At 35.9% G+C, this 16,420-nt stretch overlaps 1 pseudogene; it reads left to right on the top strand.

Annotated features, from left to right (window-relative positions):
• Window positions 1-964: 964 nt before the first annotated feature.
• LOC141575958 (proteasome assembly chaperone 2 pseudogene) lies at window positions 965-5,086 on the top strand (annotated as a pseudogene).
• The last annotated feature ends 11,334 nt before the right edge of the window (window positions 5,087-16,420 follow it).

Genomic DNA, 16,420 nt, shown 5'->3' with positions numbered 1-16,420 from the left:
AGAACAGAGTGGCAGTTTCTAAGCTTTTTACATGCAGTATGGGAAACCCCTCGCTCACAGTTTTTTAAACAATTTTATTTAAACTCGCTAAGTGCATCTTTGAAATTATTGTCCTTTTCGCCACTAGTTCCACTTTGTGAGTCACTGTGTACTTATTCCTAATGCACGTAATCTTCACATGATCTAAGCTGTTTAAGGTGCAGCACAGTTTTAACTCACAGCTGACAGTTCACAGGAATTTCCTCACACACTTAAATTTCATTTGCATAAGACAGTTTTTCTCATTCATTCCAATTTGTTCCATAATGAATTTGCATGATCTCTAAACTGTGACCACTATATTTTTATTCCAAATAATTTTTAAGATCCATATGTCTCATAAAATCCCAAACTTATCACTGTAAAATCACTTACTCAAGGATAATCACTAAATCCGCATTCAATTTCCTTACTATCTTCTTTAACCAGTTCTGTCAGGTAAACTTTATTGTAATTATTCAAAACTAGCATTGAGGGCTGTCATATAAGGCTAGTATGTTTTCCTCAAAAGAGACCATTGCCTTTCAAAACATACTGAGAGCATGATACATTATCTGAGAGGCTTTGTAAGAAGTCCGATATAGAAGGATTCACTAATGAGGGAAAACCTCATGAAACAACAACAACAAAATCACACTTGCTTTATATGCGGGCGTTTACGTCTTTACTGTTCAAATTTACTCCTCATAATTCTGAAATGATTTAGGCATATATGTTATAACTTCTCTCATTAGTGCTGCTTCTGTATGTCTCACAGGTAAGTTTTATTTTCAGTTCTTTAATTCAGTGATTACTCATACATGTTTCATTTTCTAATATTTCACCTTTTAGTGGTGATTTCTTATCCTTAGAATTATGTAACTGTTTTGTGCTCCCCAGAATGAACCAAGCAAACAAAAAGGACTGGCAAACCCTTACCCTTCTAGCAGCTATGTGGAAGAATTTTCCATCCTCCAAGTTCTCCCTGCATGCCAATTGCATTTCACTCCCAACTGCCGGGGCTGGCAGTCCAGGCCAGTGACATGGTGACCCTCCAGTTCGAATAGCAGGGGCATAAGCAAACAATGCCACCAAGGAGTCCAGGGTAGCCCCTTTGCAAAGGAATCAACAGGATTCTGCCACTTGAAGTATTCCAATGCAATTTTTGCCCAGTTTCTGAGAAAAGAGTCTTCTCTGATGAGAGCATCTTGGCTTTTGCCTGATACCAAAGAGAATAAAGTCCTGTGGCTGCTCTCTTTCTCATGGATCTCAAAAGAATCCCAGCCATGGATATGACCTCTAGGTGAGGGCAGCGTGCCTCTCAGCATATATAACTTCCCAGGGAAAGAAGGAAGGACTATGGCACCTAGGAGTGTGGCCAAGATGCCAGCCCCCTGGAATTTCTCCAGTTGGCGGCCGAGCGAGTCTGAATTAAGTGTTTCAGTACCAACCAGTCTCATGCAGCTGAAATGATCACATTGCCCCTGGTACAGTTCTAAACAAATGTTACAAGTATGTTTTGTGAGGTATTAATATGCGATGTTGAACACAGAAACATTATCTGATTAAATGTGTTCGTAAAATGCTTGGTTAAACAAATAAAATTCCTTGTTTGCAAGATTTTTAGGAGGCTTGCATATGTGAATACTCATTATTGCTGTCTGAGGTAGAGTTCAAGGTGTTTCCAATCATTCTGGCCAAAGAACACTTTTCTGTTATGGTTGTTGTTATGGCCGTTTTGTCATTGTTTTAACAGCATTTCCAAGACTTTCTATAAAATATACTTTGAAAAAAGTTTCCTTTAGTTTTGTTCCCCAAATTACTGAATATATCATTATTTTCTTAATTTCTAAGATAATTATTATACAATGTTAATTGTAATACAATTATTGAATTTTAAGAATTAGAAAATAATTTATGTATTTGATCAATGTAATCAAGGCATCAAAAATTGTTTTACAATTTTAATAGTCAAACTATAAAATATGGGGTGGAATATAAAGTTATGCTCCCTCCCACCCTGATATCCATCATACATCTCAGAAGTTCACACACAAACATACACACACACACACACACCCCCACACAAAATCAGATCTTCTATATAAATCACTAAAAAAATATAATTAGGCACATATTCTAATCAATGTTTTGGTCCCTTGAAAAATAATTTGGCCCACCAGCTCATCCAGCCGCTGGTGATTTCTGCCCCAGGAGGGGGATGTTCTTTCCCTCCTGAGAGGACCTCATGGGGTACATGCTCCTGATGCCAGCAGTTTCTGTTGGAAATGTTGGCCAACTTCAATAGAGCTAATTATTTCCACACTGAATATGTGTAAGATTGGTTACTTCTACACTGATTGTCTTGTGCCGATGGCTAGAAACCCACATGCAACTACGGAAGAAAATTCAGTGGCACTCAGTACAAATGCTGAAGTGTATGCATTGCCTTCAAGGAAACTACTGGCTCTTCAGTTAAGATCCATTTTTATTAAGTATAAATCAAAGCCATTCTGTGAATTCCTGGGTGAAAAGCAGTGACTGTGCCAAGGTGGTGGTCCTTTCAAGCAGTAACTCATATCACCATGGTGACATTAGCTCTGCAGTACTCCCTTCAGGTGCCTATTTACATCCTGTATGCAAAAAAGTGTTCAAAATAAAATACAGAGCCTTACCTGGGAAGAAATGGAGGGGGAAAAAAGCCATATGTTCCTGAAATAGATGATTCTGAATTTTGTGTCCATATTCCTGGAGGAGGTGTCACAGAAATGCTCTATGATGAAGGCTGTTCTGAAGAAATCCCAATGGCAGTTCTGCTGAAATTTGTTTCAGAAGGAGACAACGTCCCAGATGCATTAGATCTTGTTGAGTATCAGTGAATGCCTTCAGATAATCAAGCCACGTGTACAGTGAGATGACCCCACAGCGTTATGCAGCAATACATAATATAGCCTCTCTGCTGATACAGTGGGCATCTTTACTTTGTTCTGAACTTCATGCAAATGTTTCTAGTGTTTAACACTGATCACTTATTCACTTAATCAAATTTTAAGTTGTTTTTAAAATCAGGAATGGTGAATTTTACCAAATGGTTTTTTTCTTTGGTCATTGAACTTAATTAATATGGTGAATTATAGTAATAGATTTTTCAACTATCAAATCATCCTTATATTCTTAAAATAAACTCCATTTACTTTCTTTATATTAATATTTAAATACACCACAGGATTATATTTATGGATTTATTTAGGATTTTACATTAACATTTGTAAGTGATACATCTATATATGTTTTCACTGTGAAAAATTTTGGCAGTTTATGCTCAGAAAATTTTTAAAGTATTGGAATTTTCTATCCTTTAAAGCCTTAATTGACTTCTCCTGTGTTTAACTGACTTCTCCATCCAGGGATGCTGTGTTTTTAGAATTAAATATTTGGAAACCCCAGCTTCTTCCTCATGCGGGTGGGAGAACTCTGAGGCATGTTCTGTAGTTTCCTGTAATCCCTAACTGCACAGGGCCCAGTTACTCACAGCAGGAGCCTACTCCACAGCGCACATTTACCGACCTCCTCCCCTCCCTCCCTCTTCTCTACATCAGACCTGGAGCTTTCTTGGATCATCTTCTAAGTCAAACTGTTCACACTGAAATCTTTGTCTCGGCATCTAAGCCTGGGGGAAAACAACCTAGATGCCCAGCCAGAGGGAAGGACTCTTCCCCAGCGGCACCATAACAAAATTCATTAAGCTTATTACATTAATACTGAGTCTTACTCCTTTCTCCCAGAATCAGAATAGCAAGAAATCAGGCATTGTGAGATGACAGCCAATGATGAAAAAGAAATTCTTTGTAGGAATACTATTTTCAAATTCAGCGACCTGGATAACTAGCTCACAATTTGTTTCATTCATCATTTCATGATTCATTGTAATTGTTGAATAACACAGATTTCCAATATTGGCATAAAGTATTATATTATATCATATATTATATTACATTATATTATATTATAAAAAAGAACAATTGATGAACACTATGGCTGTTTTAATTTGCTGTTCTTAATTAACTTACAGCAAATCTGCATTTGCCTACATTTGATCTTCAGAATCTAATGTAATGTTCTAAAGTTTGAAGGGCTTTATGGTTTACAACTTGGGATTTACAACTCTCTGTACAAGGCGGGCTTGTTCCAAACAATGAAATTAGATTCCAAAGAAAATCTAATATAACATTAGTATTTAAAAAGTACTCATATATCTAAAAAAAAAAAAAGACACACTGAAGAGATATATTATTTAATAATCTGTTATTAATATAATGGAACTAATCTGCTCTTAGAAGACGAGTTTCTCTTGTGACTTACCATAACGTTAGTTATACTGGAGGACTGCTATTTTGCAGTACTGACTATGAGACATGAAGGCATTTACAACATAGCCTGTCTCTCTCAGTTACGGTTGGTTAAAGAGGACTCAGAGCAGTACTTGAGTTTTGGGACAACCTCATTCTTCCTGATCATGACAAGCTCCCTGCTACTAACATTTGGACGTCAAGTACATTGCTATTATCTAACAGGGATGATTGTCTAGGAAGGCCGTACAATCCTACTCAAATGGATGTTTGTTTTTACCAATCTTTTTGGTGCATTTTCTATGTGAAGTAATTTACTTTTTTTCATGATCACTTAACACTTTTTGATGTCACATTATTGGTTACATCTCCTCCACTCTGTTTCGCACCTCTTAAGGCTGCCCGTGGATTTTGAAGATTGACTTAACCTGAAAACTCATATAAAGAATGCCCCTGTGAGCATATGTTTTTATTTATCTGGACTCAATTAATGTCTGTTCTCTTCAAATTTATAATTTCACTCTCATAAGATAACCAGAGACAATTTTACAGGAAAAATAGTTTAATTCATTTTACTCATGTTCTTTACAAAGAAAAACTACATCTATAAGAGGAAACATATTTTGGATGGGTCCTTGAAAACTGCTATTTTTATTTACAGATTTTTCCTTTTGAAATTTGACTCATTATTTGCAAAGTACAATTCTGTACAAAAAACACTTTTAGCAAAGTATTGATATAATCTATTGCTGACAGGCTTATTTTTCTTCCTTTGGCCTTTAAAAAGATCACCTAACTATGATAAAAAAAGAGCACAAATAACAAATGTTGGTGAGGGCGTGAAGAAAAGGAAACCCTCCTACACTATTGGTGGGGATGAAAATTGGTACAACTACTGTAGAAAACAGTATGGAGGTTTCTCTAAAAACTAAAAATAGAACTACCTGTGAACCAGCAATTCCACTCCTGGGTATATATCTTAAAAAACCCACAAACAATCATTCAAAAAGATACATGCACCCCAATGTTCATAGCAGCATTATTTACAATTGCCAAGATATGGAAGCAAAATAAGTGTCCATCAACAGATGAATGAATAAAGAAGAGGTGGTATATATATACAATAGAATACCACTCAGTCATAAAAATGAATGAAATCTTGCCATCTGCAGCAACATGGATAGACTTGGACAATATTATGCTGAGTGAAATAAGTCAGAAAGAGAGACAAATACTGTATGTTATCACTTACTGTGGGATCTAAAAAATACAACAAACTAATGAATATAACAAAAAAGAAATAGGCTCACAGATATAGAGAACAAACTAGTGGTTACCAGTGGGGAGAGGGAAGTGGGGAGGGGGAGTATAGGGGTAGGGGATTAAGAGGTACAAATTATTATTTATAAAATAAGCTATAAGGGTATACTGTACAACACAGGGAATACAGCCAATATTTTATAATAAGTATAAGTGGAATATAACTTAAAAATTGTGACTCACTATATTGTATACCTGTAACTTACATAACCTTGTACGTCAATAATTATACTTCAGTAAAACTGTACTTCAATAAAAATGACAAAATATTGCCTAAATTAATGAAAGCCTGCTGAAAAAAAATTTAAAGCTTGGTAACTACATTCTCTACTTTATGATTTTTAAATAAATTGTGTTCTATTATAAAAACCCACTGTAGCATTTAATGTATTTTTTTTCCTTTAGATAATGTTCTAATAAAAGTAAGTTTCTAGAGAAAAGTTTTAAATGTGGTGGTAAATATAAAGCACTATTTTCTGAGTTCAGAGATTTGGTTGTTACTACACAAAATGGTGACATAAGTACAATTTTTCAGGAATACTTACATACCATTTACTTATTCTTTTGAAGGTGGGAGGGTGGGGACCCTGTCTGCTGTCTCAGAGCCTTGGATATAGTACCAACCCCAGCCTCAACCTGGACTAGGAAGCTGCCCTAACCAAAATAGGATGGGGATGCCAATGGTACATTGCACAAATGAGGCAACTCAGACACAAAAAGGACAAGGTACTTGCTCAGTTTCCAGAGGGACCAAGTTAGAAAATGGTACATCTCTGCTATGAACATTCAATCCATGGGTCAGGTTGCAATTCTAATAATAAACCTACTGTTACCTCCAGGAAGTCACAAAAGTTATTCTTGACCTACTATGAGTCAAGAAGTTAATTGTTGTATTTTTTCATTAATTATAACATGCAAACACATTTAACTTTGTAAGGCCCTATTGAAAAATGACTCCTTTAAAATTTAGCTTATAAACATTTTCCTCAAGCAAGCTTCCACACTGTCTCCTCTCAACCCAGTCCAGTGTAAGTGCCCTTCCCAAGGCTTCCACAGTTCCCTTTTTCCATCATGGTACTTTTTCTACTTTGATTGCCCTATGTCTTGCCTGTCTCCTCCAGTGAACACTAAGCTCTTTGAATACAGATCTCATGTGCATGCATCTCTATGCCCTGAAATCATATTATTGCCTAGAAAAAAACAGGTGCCCAGTCAGTGCTTATTCTCTAACTGAATGAGTGAGTGGCCATTCATGGTTCCAAGACCCTATTACTATTGTCTGCCTAGAAGACCTGCTCACAGCTTTCTCTAAAGGTAATCAAGATTTTAGCTGATATATGTTGCTATACTTTTCCTGTTAATGATATTTGCATTTTCTTTGGGGACACATCAGAGTCCATAAAAAAATTCTGGTAATGAACTTTCCAGCAATTGTAACAGACAATCAGGGATGTATTATTTTTCTTATACAGAGAGACTCTCTATAACATCACACAGGCAACCCACATCACCACTTCATAAAGCTAGCCCCACCCTGATGTTGCATAGAGATGTACAGATATGTATGTTTACAGGGAGATCCAATGGGTCTGATGAATGCTAAGATACATGAAACCATACTGCTGTAATTGAACCTGGCTAGATTAAACTTCCTTTTGGCTTGCTTTGCAATGCCTCTGGTATGAAATGAAGTGAAAGAGAGAAGTAGTACAGTGGTTAGTTGCAACCTTAGTAAGCACGTGTCTAAGGGTTGCTGAGCCACCCAGTTTTGCTATTTCAGTTCTCACCTGGTAATGATTCCAAATGTATGACAGTTGAAAAAGACATAAATCATTAGTTCCCAGTTAGAACAGCAGTTTTAAACCAAGCAATGTGTTTGGCATTTTCAGAAAGTCTTTATTGGAATGATCAAGGGGTTGAAAGGCTAGAGTTAGGTATAATGATCATTTTCTTTAAACGGGAGAAGGTCATGATGAAAGTTGCTTTTTATCAGTAATTAGAGTTCTATAGCAGCAACATGTCCTAATTATGATATTTAGACCATTAGCAAATGAACAATGTTATTTAGATTCTGCTACGGAAAATTACCCCAGGCCATGTGGCATCTTATGAAGTGATTGAGTATAAAGCTATTTGTGGTCTACATCACATGCACTTACCCAACCCGTCCTATATACACACTCCATCTGGACTCACTTATTAAGGGCACTTTAGTGTTCAACACAGAACTTGAAAAGTGGCACCTCAATGGGCTTGGAGATGAAAATGAACATCTCTGTATCTTATTAAATTTTGAAGAGCATGGAAAACATCATGAATGGTGAGGTACAGTGAAACTCTGATATTTGATGAGCAATAAACATTTATGAATGACCTCAATCCCCTTTGAATTATTCTTTCAGAAACGTGGGCAATGAAATCAGAAGGATCCAGAATCAAAAATGAGAAAACATCTAGTGGTTACTTCAAACTTATTTGACCTAGCATACATTTTAGGCTAACGTATCAGACATATTCACTCATCATTCACTTTCACAGTATTAGGAACTATATACCAGCCACTTAGGATAGGAAGAATTCTGCCCTATAGATGCTTTGGCTTAGATGAGTTTGAAATGTAAAACAAAAATTTCTACCCAGCAGACCATGATGACTGATTGTTGATACAGTTACCTGGACTATTTTGCATTTTATGAGAGTGAGAAAGAGTAACATTGATTTGATGTTCCCACAAACACAGCTGGCTGTTAATCATGAAGGGAATTTCCCTGGTCTGACTTGGATTGTTAGCCCAACAAGGCTTGCCAAGGGCCGCCAACCTCTTGTTAACCCTCCCAAGGGCAGCTCAATCACTTTGGTCATAGGACAATAGTACTTCAGAGTTTAAGAGCTCTTTTGTTTCACAAAATGTTGCCAATTATTCAATCTAAGGTTTCATTTGCTTAATGACTTCCTCATTTTACCATCTAATGAATTTCCTCATTCCTTATTCTTTTTGTTTTTATTTCTTTTAGTTATTCTTTGGTCTAGCTATGGTTAATTTAATCTTTCTTCCTGAATCAATGCCTTTAACCCTTGAAGGCACAAGGCCAAAGGCCAAATGACTTTAACTGCCAATGTATGAAAAGTCTCAAAGCTTCGTGAGGTGGGTGTCATTACTGGGGGCACATAAATGGTGGGGGGATGTCTATACTGTCAGTCATGGTAAGTATCAACTCTGAGCTGCAATCATTCAAAATGAAGCCCTTTTATTGCGGGTAGTAGAACTTTAAGGTCTTCCTTTTCTTGTTTATTTAGGCATTTTGTCCCATTAATTGGGTAGGAGGGATTGAAGAGTTTATGGGAACAAGTGCAATAAGCACAAAGGGGAATTAACCAACCCTGGGTGACGTGTGGCCGTTTGGAGCTGCCAGAGGGAATGTATTTTGTGGAAAATACTCAAACACATTTCTGTACAATGTTTAAGAAAATTTGTGCATCATTTAATAGAAATTTAAAAATTGTACTAAGCCGATTACTTCCTAATTTGCAGTATGACAAATGTGTACAGCAATGGAAGAAATCTTAAGAGACTTTAAACATACCACTATGTCTCCATTGCTCCTTTGTCAAATCTGTGAATTTCTTTTGGTCAAAATCAACACTAGATGCATAAACATAATAAATACTAATTAAATACAACAATTTTTATTTATACTCACCATAATTTTCTTATTTTAATTATTTGTGGGTTTTGTGTTCCATGAATTCTAATCTTACTTTATCAGCCTTCTTTCCTTTAAGTTTTAATTTTAAGCTTCCTTCTCATTTCTTTCCAATGTCTTCAGGTTTTGCTGTTGAAATTTAGACTTTAAATTCTTTTTGTCACTCATTCAATTTTGTCTTTGCTCTGTTTTGGACTTTTTTTTTTTTTTTTTTTTTTTTTTTTTTTTTTTTTTACTACTTTTTGCCAGTGTTTACTGCCTTTGCAAGTAAGCTTACAGCAATTTTCATTTTAAACAGCTTAAATTTTTCTACAAAATTATTTGAGTTCTGTTTTAAAATTTTTGCCTCATAAAATGATTTTTACAGAATTTAAAGATTGAAAATGTGTGGTATTAGGATATTGTATTATTTTCCACACAATGAACACACAATAATTTTGAAAATCCTAGTTCTTATATTTAAGACAATTTTTAAAGTCAATGTTTCATTAGTTGGGAAGTAATTTTCATTACTTTATGCCAGTGATTCTCATATTTTATATTGTATCTGGCATACAGCCCATTTAATAAATAAGTTACTTTCTGTTATCTGATATGCTTTGGGTTCTAGGAAATCCTTTTGCATAACAAAAGAGAACATTACATTTGGATAAAATTATCAGGGAACTAAAGTGGATCTTCTCCCCACTCTTGAGGGTCAGTTATCTATCTTTTAGGTTAATAATCAGTTTCCGAGTATTCAAAGGCATTTGTTGGTCCCTTTAATATAGCCAAATAAACATCTACCAGCAAGTGCAAGAAAAACCTTTCAGTCATTCTATTCATTTAAATCACTTTAGATATTTAGGATTAGTATTCATGGAAAATACCAGGTATAATGTTTCTAAATATAGACTCAGGCAAATTGTTATTAATGAATATTTCTAAGCATTGTAGGTTGGACAGAGCTATCACTCATCTGATGCTTTCAGATGTCTTAACAATTGATCTGAAACATCACATATTCCATTTGGTGGTAGCAGCCGTCAAAATAGCCAAAATTACTACACAGGCATGCCAGGTCCAGTCTGGGGGTACCATATAAACATGATCATCATTAGCAAATATGGGCCAGATGTTCATCCCCTAAGAATCTATGGAAATAATTACTTATGTTATGGTTTATAGTCAGTCTTGACATGAAAAAAACAAACTTAATTTAGCATAGAAGAAAGTACAAAATTTCAAATGATCCTACTGTACCTTTGGAAAAAAGAAACTGTGTGAGATTTTCTTAAGTAGAGTTGATATTTTTGGATATTGATGCCTATTAAGTTGCTTAACAAGTATAATCTTTTCATCTGTTCCTAACTCTGATTCCCTTACTGTGCTGTCTGATCTACTTTATTAGAGTCAGAATTAATTTAAAAGTGAGAACTCTTTTTTAATTCTGATATACCTCTCTTCTTTCTGTTACTTTAATTTCATCTAACTTTTCAAAGGAAGACAAGCTAATATTTATTTCTTAACCAGTCTCCGTTGTTTAAAAAAGTTACTATTTTTTGCCTACATAACTATATTCTATTACATCAATTGGCTTCCAGACAGAACTTCATTAATAGCCCTGTAGGACATGTTATTTGTCATATTTTGGGCTATTTTGTTTTCTTCTCCTTGAGATGAAGGCCAGAGAAAGTAGTCACTTTTAAAAATCTTATTTCTGGACACAGCTGACTCTTTATCTTACATTGAAGTAGAAATAAAAATTCAGTACTATAGGTTAGAATATGGATGCAAAAGTAAAAGAATACAGAAACTTCTACAGAGAGAGAGAGTTTTTAAACATGGTGCTTGAGTATCAGACTATAGTGAAATAATATGTGTTACAGTGAGGCATTTCATTGAGTCATGACTGTATCACCATAGACTATTACTCTGGGGAATTATATTAGTTAAAAATTTACTGGAAGGGCATTCACTAGGTAGTTTTTCAGACCTCCCAATTCCATGTGTTAACCTTTCATTAGCATATTTGAAGCAAAGGTTTTCAATGACGTGGATGTGGATTGTTTATGCAACTGCAATGAAAAGAATTATGAGACTCATTTTGAGAGTTTACACTTTCAGAGTCATGTCATGACGTGTTCATCATAACTGATCCAGTAGTGCTGTCTCTCACAGTCTTAAAATGTATTCCTCTTTTAGAGTCCATGTATGTAAAGGCGTATCTGAAGACTGCTAAGCAGGCAGGATTGGCTAGGCATTGGAATTCCATCTCTTCATTTGAAGGCATTTTGAAATGAGCTAAATATTATCTATGAAGTGTGCAGGTTCTGATAAGGGTGGTTGTCAAAACTGGTATGAACGCACCCCTCATATAATGTCAAACTTTAGATCTGGTAGCTAATGAATCAAAATGTTTTAGTTTTCTTAAGCATTTTTAGTCTAAAATTAAATAAAAAGTTCTCCAGTGACAATATAGTAATTGCCTTTCCCATTCTAATAATACAATGTTTAAATGCATTTTAAACTAAGCATTTTCTATTTAAAATATTATTAAAATATTTCTATTAAAATATTTAAAATATGCTTTGTCATTTTTAGCCTAATCAATTAACTATTTACTAATGTATACTATGCAAAGAGCATGTTACCAAATTATCCCTGGGCTTGTTCTATTTAGGTATATCAGAGACAAAATTTCTATTCAGTTGTAGCTAAAAATTAGCTAGAAGTCTTAGGACCACTGAAACTAGTCATAACTGGGTATTTTGGAGAAGGTTAATTGACAGACTAAACATTAACATGGCCACAAACTCGAATTTTTTCTTTAACCCTTATTAGGATAATGGTATCAGATATACTTGGATTTCTCCTATGAATTTCTTTTGTGAATTTAAAATTCTTAATAAACAAAGTACCAACACTCTTTACTTTGCATCTCTTCTCAACTCCTGATGTCCCAAAGAAGTGCCATTTAGTTTTTTGAGCTTACATTTATTTCTGTCTGAATTACACTTTTTGATACTTAGTCACTTACTACGTTTTAATATGATTCTCAGCTAACTTCATGTACATAACTCCTACTAATGTCCTCTCATACGCTACTCGGAGTACCCTTTATTGGGTATTTCTTTTACATCTTCCTTGCTTTCTTTTTGTAGCATCTAGTAAACTAGAGGGCATGTAATATTATACAAAACTACTGTTTAAATTGAGATAAAATTTTCATTAACATGTTAATGGATTCTTATAAACCAGTGACTTTACATATATACATATATATGTATACGTACACACATATATATAAGATTTTCTGAGTGAAATAATTAACTGATCATAAAAGAATGTGAAAAAGCATATAAATCCAGGACACTGGCAACAACACCAAACGCTGGTAAACGTGTGGAGCAACAGGAACTCTCACCCATTGCCCGTAGGAATGCAAAATGGTAAACCCACTTTGGAAGACAATTTGGCGGTTTCTTATGAAACTAAACCTACTCTTACCATATGATCCAACAATGCTCCTTGGTATTTACCCAAAGGAACTGAAAACATGCCCACACAAAAACCAGCACACAGATATTTACAGCAGATTTACTCAGAAGTGCCCAAACTTGGAAGCAACCAAGATATCCTTCAGCAGGTGGTACATCCAGACAATGGAATGCTATTTAGCACTAAAAAGAAATGAGCTATCAAACCATGAAAACACATGGAGGAAACTTAGATGCATATTACTAAGTAAAAGTAATATGTAAAAGATGCTGATCTGAAAAGGCTATATACTGTATGATTTTGACTATTACACTCTGGAAATGGCAAAACTATGAAGACATAAAAAAAAGTCAGCGGTTGGCAGGCGTGAGAAAGAGAGAGATGGAAGAGGTAGAGCACAGAGGATTTTTAGGGCAGTGAAAATACTCTGTATGATGGGTATAAAATAATGGGTATATGTCTTTATACATTTGCTAAAAATCCATGGACTGTATACAAAGAATGAACCTTAAGGTAAACTATGAACTTTGGATGATTATCATGTGTCAATGTAGGTTCATCGTTGGTAAAAAATGATGTTTTAAACTCTGTTTTTGGCTGCTTGGAATAAAAGTCTGACTCTTCCGCCCTGCTGTAAATGGTCTGAGCTCTGCAACAAACAGTAGAGATGCTCACAAACATTTTCACTCTTTCCTTTTGAGCACACAGTAGGATTGCTCTGTCTCATTTGCTCTGAATATGTGTTTTGGCCAAAATAATTTGACCAGAAGTGATGTGGCAGGAGTTTTAAAGCCAATGTGCAGTTTGGCATATTTCCTTCCCACTGTTGCAGTGATTTTGAAAGCATATGTCAAAATAATGACTCCATTAGTCCAATTCTTTGAGTAGATGTGATGAATGAAGCCAGTATTAGATATGCAACATGAGCAAGTAGTAAGTCTTTTTCTCTATAGAAGCAATGAAGCTTCTGGAGGTTATATATTTTTTCACAACAATATAACCTGCCATGACACATTGTCATACAGTTATTGAATATCTTTTTATCAACTTGTGTCCTGTTTAATTATTTAGTGTTTGTTTAATTACTAAGTGTTTCTTACAACCTGACTTCTAATGAGTGACTTCAGACTAGGTGAAGCTTTGGAGGGGCAAAGTGGATGCAGTCATAGGAGGGTATGAAGGCGCTGGAGAGTGCAGGGTTTCTAGGGTGTGGGAGGGGGATACTTGCTTCTAATTGCATGCATGGCTTAAAGGAAAAAAAAGATTGACAAAAGTCTCAAAATCTTGATTTCACTCCGAATACCAGGATTTTTATACAAGCATACTAAAAGTTTATCTTTTGTTTGGAGTCCTCAGGCTGCAACTGCCAAACCCAAACTTAAAATTGGATTACACAGGTTGACAGATTACCATGCTAATTGAATTCACCGGAACTTTGACTGGGAGAGAACTGGGATTCTGAAGACTGGAATGGGCATCTCCAGGAGGAAAACATGGAACTGGTCCCTGTTCTCGGTAGATAGGGCTTACTGGAGAGCACCGACTTCCCTGATGGAAGGACCGTGGTGGGTTCTCACATCCCTCAACCTTGTCCCCAGACCTATAACCAGAACCAGAGTCAAGAATATTTGGACAGGGAAACCATAAAAAAAGTTTTGGGCAGGGAAACTTTACAAGATTTTGATAATTTATATGGATATAAATGTGGAGAAAATGTGTGAGAATGGAAAATTCTAGAACTAAGAGGGAGAGGAATAATTTTACAATGGGCTAAATCAATCAATATACATTCAATTACCAGGCTGGTCTTTGGTTCACTGTTTAGTTTGAACAGTTGGTTGTGATTCTCTTTTTTTCTTCCTCGGTTTGGTTAACATTACACTGAACTCAAACTCTTCGGGATAACGTAGAGGAAAGTATGTAAAGGCTCACAGATCAACTAATGCTAAAGAGGATGGAACACATTGAACTGCTCAACTCTTCCCTAACTATGTTTACTACTCCAAGGCTTTGAGAAACATTCCAGGCAGTGGAGTTCCTAAAAGGTACTGCAGGGGGCTGCACTCTGGGAGGAAAGTAATGATTGTGCAAGATACTGTAGTCAGAAGGGCTCCCTGACTTCCACGTGATACTGGATCCCAGGATGTCAGAAGGTATGAAATGGTACACAATTTGATTAATCAGGTCCTACTGACTATACAAAGAAGCAATATAAACAAAGGGATCCGAATACTGTGATCCATAAGGCATTTTTGGTAGCATATTGATTGTAGGGTCCCCAGTATGAACACAGAACTTCATAAACTCTTGACCTTGTGAGTGGAGGACTTACTTAAGCCACCACAATTTTTAATATGTCCTCACCCAGTTTTAGAGCTGGGTCAATTCAACTACCTCGTGGTCCTTCAACCAAGAGAGGAATAGATAATTTTGCTTGGAATTTGTTATAAGTATATATTTCAATTCTTCCTCTTAATGTTTTCCCAAAGGGATTTGTGTCTATTTATCAGAATAACTGCATCTTTGTGAAAGACAAGGATCCACAAATTACAGGAGTTTTTTGAACACTTGGCTCAAGGTAGATCATGGAAAGCCAGAACATCACTGTACCTGCTTTAAAGGGGCTTATGGGAGTCAGGACCCACGTCCATCTTATGTTAGGCTCAATGAAGCCCCAAGCTGAACTTACGTTCTATTCCCTAGCTTCCAAATGGAATTAATATTCTAAGCAAATGACAGACAGAATTCCCACCTTTACGCACAGAATAAGGATTATCATGATAGAAAATTCTAAAGGGAAACTCCAGAATCTCCCCACCCCATATCAAGAGTAAAATAAAACCAATACTGAAGCTCAGAGAGAATAGTAGAGATTGATTCTGGTCTCAAAGACTTGAAAGATTAAGAGGTGGTGATTTTTGTTATGGCCACATTGACCTTCCCTGTTTGACTGGTACCAAAACTAGCAGCTGGATTATCTTTAGTTTAAGCAGTGATCTGATTGCAGCTGCTGTTCCAGATGTAGTTTCCTTCTTGGGTGCCACCAATACAAACCTAGCAACTAGTGTAATCGGGAAGCTTTATATGTATATATAATTTTTACTTGTCATGGACAGAATTACATCTTAAATGCCTTGCCAAAGACACACGCGATCCCCAATTATAGACCACAATTTAATGTGCATGGAATTTAATCTTCTGATTACCCCTTGGAATATCATGTTGGCCTTCTGCCTTCACGAGCTCACACTGAATAGTAACAGGGAAGTAGAAGCTTGCTGGTGTTTTACTAGAAGATGGTAGTTAAATGCAGGAAAATACACAGTCCTGCCACCTTGGTGAAGTTACTAGGGACCCATGGATCTGTAACACATGTGGAGATACGTGCTTCCTACAAAACGGCAGAACGATAGCTGAACTTTTGAATTCCCTCCCACTAAGTAGGGATACAGTATTTGGTGAGCCTTTCTGGATTTAGAGGCAACAAACAAATCTGTTTACTGTAATATCCAAAAGGCTAGCAGCTTTGAGTGGGGGGCCAAAGTAAAG

The sequence above is a fragment of the Camelus bactrianus genome, chromosome 3, assembly GCF_048773025.1.
Source record: "Camelus bactrianus isolate YW-2024 breed Bactrian camel chromosome 3, ASM4877302v1, whole genome shotgun sequence".
Taxonomy (NCBI): Eukaryota; Metazoa; Chordata; class Mammalia; order Artiodactyla; family Camelidae; genus Camelus; species Camelus bactrianus.
The sequence above is the reverse complement of the archived record's forward strand: the minus strand, read 5'-3'. Positions and strand labels throughout refer to the sequence as shown.